The 13,562-nt window shown below is 41.9% G+C and overlaps 1 protein-coding gene and 1 non-coding gene across 7 annotated transcripts in view; one reads left to right on the forward strand and one right to left on the reverse strand.

Annotated features, from left to right (window-relative positions):
* MYO3B (myosin IIIB) overlaps positions 1 to 13,562 on the forward strand; it is a 490,117-nt gene that overhangs the window by 285,888 nt on the left and 190,667 nt on the right. The gene's annotated exons all lie outside the window — the stretch shown is intronic.
* On the reverse strand, positions 8,495 to 8,601 carry LOC123600107. The gene has a single exon (XR_006713486.1). It is a non-coding gene; the product is annotated as a U6 spliceosomal RNA (small nuclear RNA).

Genomic DNA, 13,562 nt, shown 5'->3' on the forward strand with positions numbered 1-13,562 from the left:
GAGGCCTGCTTCTTTCTGTTTAAGAATGTATTTCAGTCAGTAGATAATTATATATTTAGCATCTATCTAGATATGGTGTTATACGTAGTCCTTTCTGGAAGGAATAAAAGAAAATCTCAGCCCGAATAGTCAGGGACAGATAGTGCGGATCCTAAAATGTATAAAGGATACACGAAAGAAATGTAAATTATGAATAGGCATGTAAATCAATACTCGGTGATAATATAAGCACTGAGTCTATACAAGTAAAAATAGAAGGAAAAGTCATGGAAATATCCTTTGTTGATTGAGGTAAAACTTCTTTTAACTATAAAGACTTCTTGGAAGAGGTTTTTGTTTTGTTTTTTGTTTTGTTTGTTCGTTTTAACGTAGAGTAGAGAAAATTGAGCAGTCTGGGAGTAATGAGGCATGCTAAGCCAGGGTCTACAGCACTGGAAAGGAGAGGTAGGCAGCGGGATGATTAAGTGAACAGAATGCGAGGAAAGGACTCAGGGCAGAGGGAAGGAAGCAAGATGGAGAAATGATGGCAGTCTGTTGAGCCAAGAGTGGGCTTCTGATGCCTTTTGAAACAGTGTGGGTGGTCAAGTCAGGCTTCTAAAGAGAACAGTTTCAGGGTGACAAAGGAAACTTATACAGGGGTGTTAAAGACTGACTAGGAGAGCCAGGGTGCTCCCATGTGTTTATGTGGAACTGTGTATGAGTAGATGCTCAATAAATACTTCTACATCCTACTTTTTTTTTAAGTTTATTTATTTATTTTGAGAGAGAGAGAGAGTGCATGGGGGGGGGTGCAGAGAGAGAGGGAGAGAGAGAGAATCTCATGCAGTCTCCACTCTGTCATCGCAGAGAACAATGTGGGGCTCAAACCCACCAACCTGAGATCATGACCTGAGCTGAAGTTGGATGCTTAATCGACTGAGCTACCTAGGTGCCCCTACATTCTACATTAAGACCTAGCATCCATTTTGAGTTAATTTTTAGTGAGGTGTAAGGTTGAAGTTCATTTTTTTTCTGTATGTCCAGTTTTAAAACTTTTGAAATGACTATCCTTTCTCCATTGAATTACTTTAGCATTTCTCAAAAATCAGTGGTTATATTTGTGTGGGTCTGTTTCATTGATCTATGTATGGAATTCCTCAATACCACATTGTCTTTACTATTGTAGCTTTATAATAAATCTTTATTTACTTTTTTTCAATATATGAAATTTATTGTGAAATTGGTTTCCATACAACACCCAGTGCTCATCCCAAAAGGTGCCCTCCTCAATACCCATCACCCACCCTCCCCTCCCTCCCACCCCCCATCAACCCTCAGTTTGTTCTCAGTTTTTAAGAGTCTCTTATGCTTTGGCTCTCTCCCACTCTAACCTCTTTTTTTTTTTTTTTCCTTCCCCTCCCCCATGGGTTTCTGTTAAGTTTCTCAGGATCCACATAAGAGTGAAACCATGTGGTATCTGTCTTTTTCTGTATGGCTTATTTCACTTAGCATCACACTCTCCAGTTCCATCCACGTTGCTACAAAAGGCCATATTTCATTTTTTCTCATTGCCACGTAGTATTCCATTGTGTATATAAACCACAATTTCTTTATCCATTCATCAGTTGATGGACATTTAGGCTCTTTCCATAATTTGGCTATTGTTGAGAGTGCTGCTATAAACATTGGGGTACAAGTGCCCCTATGCATCAGTACTCCTGTATCCTTTGGGTAAATTCCTAGCAGTGCTACTTCTGGGTCATAGGGTAGGTCTATTTTTAATTTTCTGAGGAACCTCCACACTGCTTTCCAGAGCGGCTGCACCAATTTGCATTCCCACCAACAGTGCAAGAGGGTTCCCGTTTCTCCACATCCTCTCCAGCATCTATAGTCTCCTGATTTGTTCATTTTGGCCACTCTGACTGGCGTGAGGTGATATCTGAGTGTGGTTTTGATTTGTATTTCCCTGATGAGGAGCGACGTTGAACATCTTTTCATGTGCCTGTTGGCCATCCGGATGTCTTGTTTAGAGAAGTGTCTATTCATGGTTTCTGCCCATTTCTTCACTGGGTTATTTGTTTTTCGGGTGTGGAGTTTGGTGAGCTCTTTATAGATTTTGGATACTAGCCCTTTGTCGGATATGTCATTTGCAAATATCTTTTCCCATTCCGTTGGTTGCCTTTTAGCTTTGTTGGTTGTTTCCTTTGCTGTGCAGAAGCTTTTTATCTTCATAAGGTCCTAGTAATTCACTTTTGCTTTTAATTCCCTTGCCTTTGGGGATGTGTCGAGTAAGAGATTGCTACGGCTGAGGCCAGAGAGGTCTTTTCCTGCTTTCTCCTCTAGGGTTTTGATGGTTTCCTGTCTCACATTCAGGTCCTTTATCCATTTTGAGTTTATTTTTGTGAATGGTGTGAGAAGGTGGTCTAGTTTCAACCTTCTGCATGTTGCTGTCCAGTTCTCCCAGCACCATTTGTTAAAGAGACTGTCTTTTTTCCAATGGATGTTCTTTCCTGCTTTGTCAAAGATGAGTTGGCCATACGTTTGTGGGTCTAGTTCTGGGGTTTCTATTCTATTCCATTGGTCTATGTGTCTGTTTTTGTGCCAATACCATGCTGTCTTGATGATGACAGCTTTGTAGTAGAGGCTAAAGTCTGGGATTGTGATGCCTCCTGCTTTGGTCTTCTTTTTCAAAATTACTTTGGCTATTCAGGGCCTTTTGTGGTTCCATATGAATTTTAGGATTGCTTGTTCTAGCTTCGAGAAGAATGCTGGTGCAATTTTGATTGGGATTGCATTGAATGTGTAGATAGCTTTGGGTAGTATTGACATTTTGACAATATTTATTCTTCAATCCATGAGCAGGGAATGTCTTTCCATTTCTTTAAATCTTCTTCAATTACCTTCATAAGCTGTCTATAGTTTTCAGCATACAGATCTTTTACCTCTTTGGTTAGATTTATTCCTAGGTATTTTATGCTTCTTGGTGCAATTGTGAATGGGATCAGTTTCTTTATTTGTCTTTCTGTTGCTTCATTGTTAGTGTATAAGAATGCAACTGATTTCTGTACATTGATTTTGTATCCTGCAACTTTGCTGAATTCATGTATCAGTTCTAGCAGACTTTTGGTGGAGTCTGTTGGATTTTCCATGTATAATATCATGTCATCTGCAAAAAGCGAAAGCTTGACTTCATCTTTGCCAATTTGGATGCCTTTGATTTCCTTTTGTTGTCTGATTGCTGATGCTAGAACTTCCAGCACTATGTTAAACAACAGCGGGGAGAGTGGACATCCCTGTCGTGTTCCTGATCTCAGGGAAAAAGCTCTCAGTTTTTCCCCGTTGAGGATGATGTTAGCTGTGGGCTTTTCGTAAGTGGCTTTTATGATCTTTAAGTATGTTCCTTCTATCCCGACTTTCTCAAGGGTTTTTATTAAGAAAGGGTGCTGGATTTTGTCAAAGGCCTTTTCTGCATCGATTGACAGGACCATATGGTTCTTCTCTTTTTTTTTGTTAATGTGATGTATCACGTTGATTGATTTGCGAATGTTGAACCAGCCCTGCATCCCAGGAATGAATCCCACTTGATCATGGTGAATAATTCTTTTTATATGCCGTTGAATTCGATTTGCTAGTAACTTATTGAGAATTTTTGCATCCATATTCATCAGGGATATTGGCCTGTAGTTCTCTTTTTTTAATGGGTCTCTGTCTGGTTTAGGAATCAAAGTAATACTGGCTTCATAGAATGAGTCTGGAAGTTTTCCTTCCCTTTCTATTTCTTGGAATAGCTTGAGAAGGATAGGTATTATCTCTGCTTTAAACATCTGGTAGAACTCCCCTGGGAAGCCGTCTGGTCCTGGACTCTTATTTGTTGGGAGATTTTTGATAACCGATTCAATTTCTTCGCTGGTTATGGGTCTGTTCAAGCTTTCTATTTCCTCCTGATTGAGTTTTGGAAGTATGTGGGTGTTTAGGAATTTGTCCATTTCTTCCAGGTTGTCCAATTTGTTGGCATATAATTTTTCATAGTATTCCCTGATAATTGTTTGTATCTCTGAGGGATTGGTTGTAATAATTCCATTTTCATTCATGATTTTATCTATTTGGGTCATCTCCCTTTTCTTTTTGAGAAGCCTGGCTAGAGGTTTGTCAATTTTGTTTACTTTTTCAAAAAACCAACTCTTGGTTTCATTGATCTGCTCTACAGTTGTTTTAGATTCTATATGGTTTATTTCTGCTCTGATCTTTATGATTTCTCTTCTTCTGCTGGGTTTGGGGTGTCTTTGCTGTTCTGCTTCTATTTCCTTTAGGTGCGCTGTTAGATTTTGTATTTGGGATTTTTCTTGTTTCTTGAGATAGGCCTGAATTGCAATGTATTTTCCTCTCAGGACTGCCTTCGCTGCATCCTAAAGCGTTTGGATTGTTGTATTTTCATTTTCGTTTGTTTCCATACATTTTTAAATTTCTTCTCTAATTGCCTGGTTGACCCACTCATTCGTTAGTAGGTTGTTCTTTAACCTCCATGCTTTTGGAGGTTTTCCAGACTTTTTCCTGTGGTTGATTTCAAGTCATAGCATTGTGGTCTGAAAGTATGCAAGGTATAATTTCAATTCTTGTAAACTTATGAAGGGCTGTTTTGTGACCCAGTATATGATCTATCTTGGAGAATGTTCCATGTGCACTTGAGAAGAAAGTATATTCTGTTGCTTTGGGATGCAGAGTTCTAAATATATGTGTCAAGTCCATCTGATCCAATGTCTCATTCAGGGCCCTTGTTTCTTTATTGACCGTGTGTCTAGATGATCTATCCATTTCTGTAAGTGGGGTGTTAAAGTCCCCTGCAATGACCACATTCTGATCAATAAGGTTGCTTATGTTTGTGAGTAATTGTTGTATATATTTGGGGGCTCCGGTATTCGGCACATAGACATTTATAATTGTTAGCTCTTCCTGATGGATAGACCCTGTGATTATTATATAATGCCCTTCTTCATCTCTTGTTACAGCCTTTAATTTAAAGTCTAGTTTGTCTGATATAAGTATGGCTACTCCAGCTTTCTTTTGACTTCCAGTAGCATGATAAATAGTTCTCCATCCCCTCACTCTCAATCTGAAGGTGTCCTCAGGTCTAAAATGAGTCACTTGTAGACAGCAAATAGATGGGTCTTGTTTTTTTATCCATTCTGATACCCTATGTCTTTTGGTTGGCGCATTTAATCCATTTACATTCAGTGTTATTATAGAAAGATACGGGTTTAGAGTCATTGTGATGTCTGTATGTTTTATGCTTGTAGCGATGTCTCTGGTACTTTGTCTCCCAGGATCCCCCTTAGGATCTCTTGTAGGGCTGGTTTAGTGGTGACAAATTCCTTCAGTTTTTGTTTGTTTGGGAAGACCTTTATCTCTCCTTCTATTCTAAATGACAGACTTGCTGGATAAAGGATTCTCGGCTGCATATTTTTCCTGTTTAGCACACTGAAAATATCGTGCCAATTCTTTCTGGCCTGCCAAGTTTCAAAAGAGAGATCAGTCACGAGTCTTATAGGTCTCCCTTTATATGTGAGGGCACGTTTATCCCTTGCTGCTTTCAGAATTTTTCTTTATCCTCGTATTTTGCCAGTTTCACTATGATATGTCATGCAGAAGATCGATTCAAGTTACGTCTGAAGGGAGTTCTCTGTGCCTCTTGGATTTCAATGCCTTTTTCCTTCCCCAGTTCAGGGAAGTTCTCCACTATAATTTCTTCAAGTACCTCTTCAGCACCTTTCCCTCTCTCTTCCTCCTCTGGGATACCAATTATGCGTATATTATTTCTTTTTAGTGTATCACTTAGTTCTCTAATTTTCCCCTGATACTCCTGGATTTTTTTATCTCTCTTTCTCTCAGCTTCCTCTTTTTCCATAACTTTATCTTCTAGTTCACCTATTCTCTCCTCTGCCTCTTCAATCCGAGCTTTCGTCATTTCCATTTTTCTTTGCATTTCGTTTAAAGCGCTTTTCAGCTCCTTGTGACTGTTCCTTAGTCCCTTGATCTCTGTAGCAAGAGATTCTCTGGTGTCCTCTATACTGTTTTCAAGCCCAGTGATTAATTTTATGACTGTTATTCTAAATTCACTTTCTGTTATATTATTTAAATCCTTTTTGATCAGTTCATTAGCTGTTGTTATTTCCTGGAGATTCTTCTGAGGGGAATTCTTCCGCTTGGTCATTTTGGATAGTCCCTGGCGTGGTGAGGACCTGCAGGGCACTTCCCCTGTGCTGTGGTGTATAACTGGATTTGGTGGGCGGGGCCGCAGTCAGTCCTGATGTCTGCCCCCAGCCCACCGCTGGGGCCACAGTCAGACTGGTGTGTGCCTTCTCTTCCCCTCTCCTAGGGGCGGGATTCACTGTGGGGTGGCGTGGCCCATCTGGGCTACTTGCACACTTACAGGCTTGTGGTGCTGGGGATCTGGCGTATTAGCTGGGGTGGGTAGGCAAGGTGCACGGGGGCAGGAGGGGCAGGCTTAGCTCTCTTCTCCTTAGGTGATCCACTTCAGGAGGGGCCCTGTGGCAGCGGGAGGGAGTCAGATCTGCTGCCGGAGGTTTGGCTCCGCAGAAGCACAGAGTTGGGTGTTTGCACTGAGCGGAGCGAGCAAGTTCTCTGGCAGGAACTGGTTCCCTTTGGGATTTTGGCTGGGGGATGGGCGGGGGAGATGGCGCTGGCGAGCGCCTTTGTTCCCCACCAAACTGAGCTCTGTCGTCCGGGGGCTCAGCAGCTCTCCCTCCCTTTGTCCTCCAGCCTTCCCGCTTATCGAGCAGAGCTGTTAACTTATGACCTCCCAGACGCTAAGTCGCTAATTCGCGCTTGCTGTCGGAACACAGTCCGTCTGGCCCCTCCGCTTTTGCCAGCCAGACTCCTCCGCTTTTGCCAGCCAGACTCGGGGGTTCTGCTTGGCCAGCCGGCTGCCCCTCCGCCCCGGCTCCCTCCCGCCAGTCCGTGGAGCGCGCACCGCCTCGCCGCTCTTCCTACCCTCTTCCGTGGGCCTCTCGTCTGCACTTGGCTCCAGAGACTCCATTCTGCTAATCCTCTGGCGGTTTTCTGGGTTATTTAGGCAGGTGTAGGTGGAATCTAAGTGATCAGCAGGACGCGCGGTGAGCCCAGCGTCCTCCTACGCTGCCATCTTCCCCAGGGCCACCCATTCATTCTTTAGTAGGGTGTTCTTTAACCTCCATGTTTTGGAGGTTTTCCAGACTTTTTGCTATGGTTGATTTCAAGCTTCATAGCATTGTGGTCTGAAAGTATGCATGGTATGATCTCAATTCTTGTATACTTATGAAGGGCTGTTTTGTGACCCAGTACGTGACCTATCTTGGAGAATGTTCCATGTGCACTCGAGAAGAAAGTATATTCTGTTGCTTTGGGATGCAGAGTTCTAAATATATCTATCGGGGGGCCTGGATGGCTCAGTCGCTTAAGCGGCCGACTTCGGCTCGGTCATGACCCCACAGTTCGTGGGTTCGAGCCCCGCGTCGAGCTCTGTGCTGACAGCTCAGAGCCTGGAGCCTGCTTCCGATTCTGTGTCTCCCTCTCTCTCTGACCCTCCCTTGTTCATGCTCTGTCTCTCCTTGTCTCAAAAATAAACATTAAAAAAAATTTTTTTTAAATATATCTGTCAAGTCCATCTGATCCAATGTATCATTCAGGGCCCTGGTTTCTTTATTGACCGTGTGTCTAGATGATCTATCCATTTCTGTAAGTGGAGTGTTAAAGTCTCCTGCAATTACCACATTCTTATCAATAAGGTTGCTTATGTTTGTGAGTAATTGTTTTATATATTTGGGGGCTCCGGTATTCGGCGCATAGACATTTATAATTGTTAGCTCTTCCTGATGGATAGACCCTGTGATTATTATATAATGCCCTTCTTCATCTCTTGTTACAGCCTTTAATTTAAAGTCTAGTTTGTCTGATATAAGTATGGCTACTCCAGCTTTCTTTTGACTTCCAGTAGCAAAATAAATAGTTCTCCATCCCCTCACTTTCAATCTGAAGGTGTCCTCAGGTCTAAAATGAGTCACTTGTAGACAGCAAATAGATGGGTCTTGTTTTTTAAATTTTTTTTTTTTCAACGTTTATTTATTTTTGGGACAGAGAGAGACAGAGCATGAACGGGGGAGGGGCAGAGAGAGAGGGAGACACAGAATCGGAAACAGGCTCCAGGCTCCGAGCCATCAGCCCAGAGCCTGACGCGGGGCTCGAACTCACGGACCGCGAGATCGTGACCTGGCTGAAGTCGGACGCTTAACCGACTGCGCCACCCAGGCGCCCCAAGGGTCTTGTTTTTTTATCCATTCTGATACCCTGTGTCTTTTGGTTGGTGTATTTAGTCCATTTACATTCAGTGTTATTATAGAAAGATATGGGTTTAGAGTCATTGTGATGTCCGTAGGTTTCATGCTTGTAGCGATGTCTCTGGTACTTTGTCTCACAGGATCCCCCCTAGGATCTCTTGTAAGGCTGGTTTAGTGGTGACTAAAAAAATACGGAACGCTTCACGAATTTGCCTGTCATCCTTGCACAGGGGCCATGCTAATCTTCTCTGTATCATTCCAATTTTAGTATATGTGCTGCCGAAGCAAGCACTATAATAAATCTTTAAACAGGTTGTGCAATCCATCCAAATTTTTTCTTTTTTAAAAATTTTTTTCTAATGTTTATTTATTGTGAGAGACAGAACATGAGTGGGGGAGGGCCAGAGAGAGAAGGAGACACAGAATCTGAAGCAGGCTCCAGGCTCTGAGCTGTCAGCACAGAGCCTGACATGGGGCTTGAACCCACGAACTGTGAGATCATGACCTGAGTTGAAGTCGGATGTTTAACCGACTGAGCCAGCCAAGCACCCCAATATTTTTCAAAATTGTTTTGGCTATTTCAGTTCCTTTGCCTTTCCATATAAAATGTAAAAGTAATTTGTCTATATCTGTACAAAATCCTGCTACAATTTTGATTGGAATTGCATGAAATCTACAGACCAATTTGAGAATTGGCATCTTTATTAAGTCTTTCAATCCACAAACACAGTATGTCTATTTATTTAGGTTTTGATTTATTTCATCATTACAGTTGGCCCTTGAACAACATAGGTTTGAACCGCACGGGTCCACTTGTGTGCAGATTTTTTTCAATAAGTGTAGTACAGTACTGTAAATGTAGTTTCTCTTCCTTATAATTTTCTTAGTAATATTTTCTTTTCTCTAGCTTACTTTATTGTAAGAATACAGCATATAATACATATAACATACAAAATATGTGTTAATTGACTGTTTTATTTATTCATTAAGGCTTCCAGTCAACAGTAGCCTATTAGTAGGTAAGTTTTGGGGGAATCAAAAGTTACATATGGATTTTTGATTGTGTAGGGGATTGGCGCTCCAACCCCTGTGTTGTTCAAAAGTCAGCTGTGTTTTGTTTCAGCATAGAGATCCTGTACATGTTTTTGTTAGATTTATTACCTAAGTATTTCAGTTTTTGGAGCTAGTACACTTTTTTTGCTTGTTTGTTTTCAGTTGTTTGGCTAGTATACAGAAATATCATTGATTTTTTGAGTATTGACCTCACCCACAAACTTGCTAAATTCGCTTGTTAGTTCTAGGAGTTTTGTTTTTGTTTTTTTAGATTCCTAGGGATTTTCTAATAGACAGTCATGTTGTCTATAAATAGGAATGTGTATTTTTCTTTCCAGTCTTATGCCTTTATTTCTTTTTCTTGCTTTATTTCACTGGCTAGGACTTCCAGTATAATGTTGAATAGAAGTGATAAGAGGAGACATCCTTGCTTTGTTCCTGATCTTGCAGGGATGCATTGTGTCTTACACCACTGTGTATGATGTTAGGTGTAGGTTTTATGTAGGATACCTTGGACTTGCTGATCCCTCTCTCTGCAATGTTTTCCCCCAAAACATACCTATGGCTAGCTTTTTCAGTTTCTCTAGGTGTTTTATCAAAATCTGCTTTCCCTGTTAAAATTTTCACCTACTCAATATTTTATATCCCCATTTCCTGTTTTATTTTTTTCCTTAGCACCTGTCACTACCTTATATAGCATATACACTTCTTTATCTTGTTTATTGTCTGCCTCCACCATAATGTAAGTTCCAAGATGGCAGGGATTTTCGTCTGGTTTGTCCATTACTGTGTCCTCCCTGATGTAAAATGGTCACTCAATATATGTTTGGTGAATAAATAGATGGGTGAACCAAACCTATTCCCATTTCTGTCTTCCTTCTAATCTAAATGGCTCAACTATCCCTACCCTTATTACAGGTCAGCTCTCCACTTGTCCTCTGCCTTCCTTCCCCTTTCACTTTCACAAGGACTTTCATCATGCAGTTATTCCTCATCTCTTCTGCATCATCTGTTTATTCCTCATAATGTGACCATTCTCATCAACATAGTGTCTTCCATCTTTTTGACTTCTTGTTACAAATTGAATTATGTTCCCCCCAAAACATATGTTGGAGTCCTAAGCTCCATTACTTCAGAATGTGACCTTATTTAGAAATAAGGTCTTAGCAGAAGTAATCAAGGTAAAATGAAGTCATCAAGGTGGGCCCTAATCCAACATGACTGTTGCCCGTATAAAAAAAAAAAGATGACTTTGGACATAGGGAGAGTGCTGTATGAAAATGAAGGCAGATAGTAGGGTGATGCTTCTCTCACCTGAACCTCTTAACTAAATTCTGTTTCTACTCTTGCCTTTTACAGTCTAACAGCTAAACTACAGTCTTTCCAAAAACGTAACTCTGATCATCTCATTCCTTTGCTTAAAACCTCCAATGGCCCTTATCACATGTAAAATAAAATCCAAATTCCTTTCCTTTTCTACAAACTCTTACATGGTCTGTCCCTGCCCTTCTCTCTGTCCCTATCTCTTGAACTTTTACCCTTCACTCTCTGTCTTCATTCTGTTCCTCAGATATTCCAAGTCTTGTTCCTGACTCTGCAACTAGCTGCTCAGTCTGCCTGGAACATTCTTTCTCCAAATCTTTACAGGTCTGTTTCCATCTTGTGATCCAGAATCCTGCTCATATATCACTTCCAAAGAGAGGCCTTCTCTGTCCACCCAGTGGAGAGTGGCCCCACACTTCCACACTAACTCTGTTACACTGCCCTGTATAACTATCTCCGTTGGGATCTGACGTTGTCCTGTCCTATCTGTATATCACCCTCCTTCCCCAATCGCCAGTGCTAGACTGTAAGCTCCTTGAGAGCAGAGACCTTATTAGTCTTTTTTTTTTTTTTAACCATGGTATATCCAGGACCTAGAGCAATGCCCAGTGCATAGTAAGTCCTCAATAAATCTTTGTTAAATAACTTGGTAACTCCTGCAAGGTAGAAACTAAAGCTCAAATCCAAATCTTGACTCTGTATTTAATTTACTCTGTATTTAGAGAAAATTTAAGACTCTGTATTAATTTACTAGGGCTGCCACAATAAGGCACCACAAATAAACAGTGGTTTAACCAAGAGAAATTTATTGTCTTACAGTTCTGCAATCTAGAAATCCAAGACTAAAGTGTCGAGAAGTTTGATTTCTTCTGATGCCTCTCTCCTTGACTTGCAAATGTCTGCCTTCTCAGTATTCTCACGTGGTCACCCCTTGGTCTCTGTGTATATTGTGTACCCCAATCTCCTCTTCTTATGAGGATACCAGTCATATTGGATTAGGGCTCACCCATATGACCTCATTTGACTTGAATCACCTTTTAGAAGTCCTGTCTCCAAATGCAGTCACATTCTGAAGTATTGGGGGTTAGGATGTAAACATATGAATTTGAGTGGGAGGGGGCGATACAGTGCAACCCATAACAGGTCACTAAGAGCTGAGGGAGCTGTTCAATATAAGCCTGTTACCTATGGGACATGTGGGGGCCACCACCTTTCCGCATAAGCCCCAGGGACAGCTGTAACCTGCCAGAGAGTGTTTGCAGCCTCACCCAGTCAGGGAGGGAGAGCTCTGCTCTCTCCCCTTTCCTTTCTCCCTTTTTCCATACCAGAGGAACTATCTAGAGAAGAGAGAAGACTTCCTCCAGCCATGAGAGCCATCAATCCAGCCTGGAAGGAAAGGGAGAGTGGGGGAAAAAAGCTTTGAATTAATAGGATATCAAAAGTTAAAAACAAATAAGAATGAATCTTCAAAACCAAAAGAAATATTTAATAACAGAAAATATCTGAAAATCTATGAATGGGGCAGAAATCTGGTTAAGAGAACTGCCATCCTCACAGAAGGGTAGGTCAGCCGTGGGTGGGGGAAGTGACAGGAAAAGGTGATATGTTTTTTGTTTATCCCCAATGAATTGAGATGCCTCAATATGCTGATTTCATGCTCCAGGCACAGCAGAGAACCACAAAGCTTTCTGTATATGTGACCCTAGGAGGCTGGCCGTTTCCTCACAGCACCAGCCTGGAGTGGGCGAGAGTCAGATTCTTGTCTCAGGAATAGGGCAAGTAATACCGAGGGTCACTCATGAATAACAGAAATAGCAAATGGTAATTACATGGGCTCTTCATCTGCAACAATCTGTAATCAGAACTGCAGTTCAGTGCTTGGTCTACCCAGCTGTGCAGTTCTGTCTCATGTAACCGTCTTGTGTACCTGAAAAGACTGTTAGCCCTGTGAGAACAGAGACCGCGTCTTCTATTTTATGCATATGTATAGCATACGGTTGGGACTGTTTACAGTACTTCACAGCTCCACGCCATTGCCCACATGAGTTCTGCTTTCTGGAGTTATTTCTGTCCCCTACCTCCACACTCATCACCACACCTTCCATCATTCCCCCTCTCCTGCTTCCTAATCCTAATCTCCCAAACTCTGCCCTGACCTCACCTCCTTCAGGAAATTTTGGGTTGGGTCCAACTCCTTGCATCAGTGGAATGTAAATTCCATGAGGAAAGGATTTTGTCCATTTAGTTAGGTCCTCTTTCTAACTCCTAGAGAAGCCGCTGGCACCTACGAGGTGTTCATTCAAGTCTGTTCAGGCAGAGAGTGCAGTTTGTGACCAGAATTTCCTGGTAGTCCTGAGAGCACTGGAAGCGTGTTGGAAATATGGGTCATCCCATGGTTTCTGGTGTTAGTTGGAAGCCCACCATCATTGGACATCTATTTAACAAGTTGTGAAATTCGGAGAAGAACTTCCATTTAGAATTCTGTAATCTGAATCTAGAAGAACAAGTATGAAGCCCTGTTTGGACTCAGGACCCAGAGAAGTACAGATGTGATTGGAATCTGAAATGGATGGCTAGCCCCCTTCCAGGCTGCAGTGGGCAGGATGGGGACTTTCCCAGAAGCAAAGAGCACACAGTTGACTAAAGTATAAACTGTACCAAGAAGCATGAGATCCACTTACTTGCTCAGAAATGTGGCTGCCCTGGGGGCTGTGGGAGACGTGTGGCCACAATCTGTGCTGCCTCGGGGAGGTTCCATGAAGGACAGCATCCTCCTCTGCCTTCTGTCCTGGCAACAGCTGGACAGCTGCAGGAGAAACCTCACACCTTTTCAGCCCTTGCCTGGAAAAATCTTTGATTTTCTTTGTTAGGCTTATT

This window comes from Leopardus geoffroyi, chromosome C1, assembly GCF_018350155.1.
Source record: "Leopardus geoffroyi isolate Oge1 chromosome C1, O.geoffroyi_Oge1_pat1.0, whole genome shotgun sequence".
Taxonomy (NCBI): Eukaryota; Metazoa; Chordata; class Mammalia; order Carnivora; family Felidae; genus Leopardus; species Leopardus geoffroyi.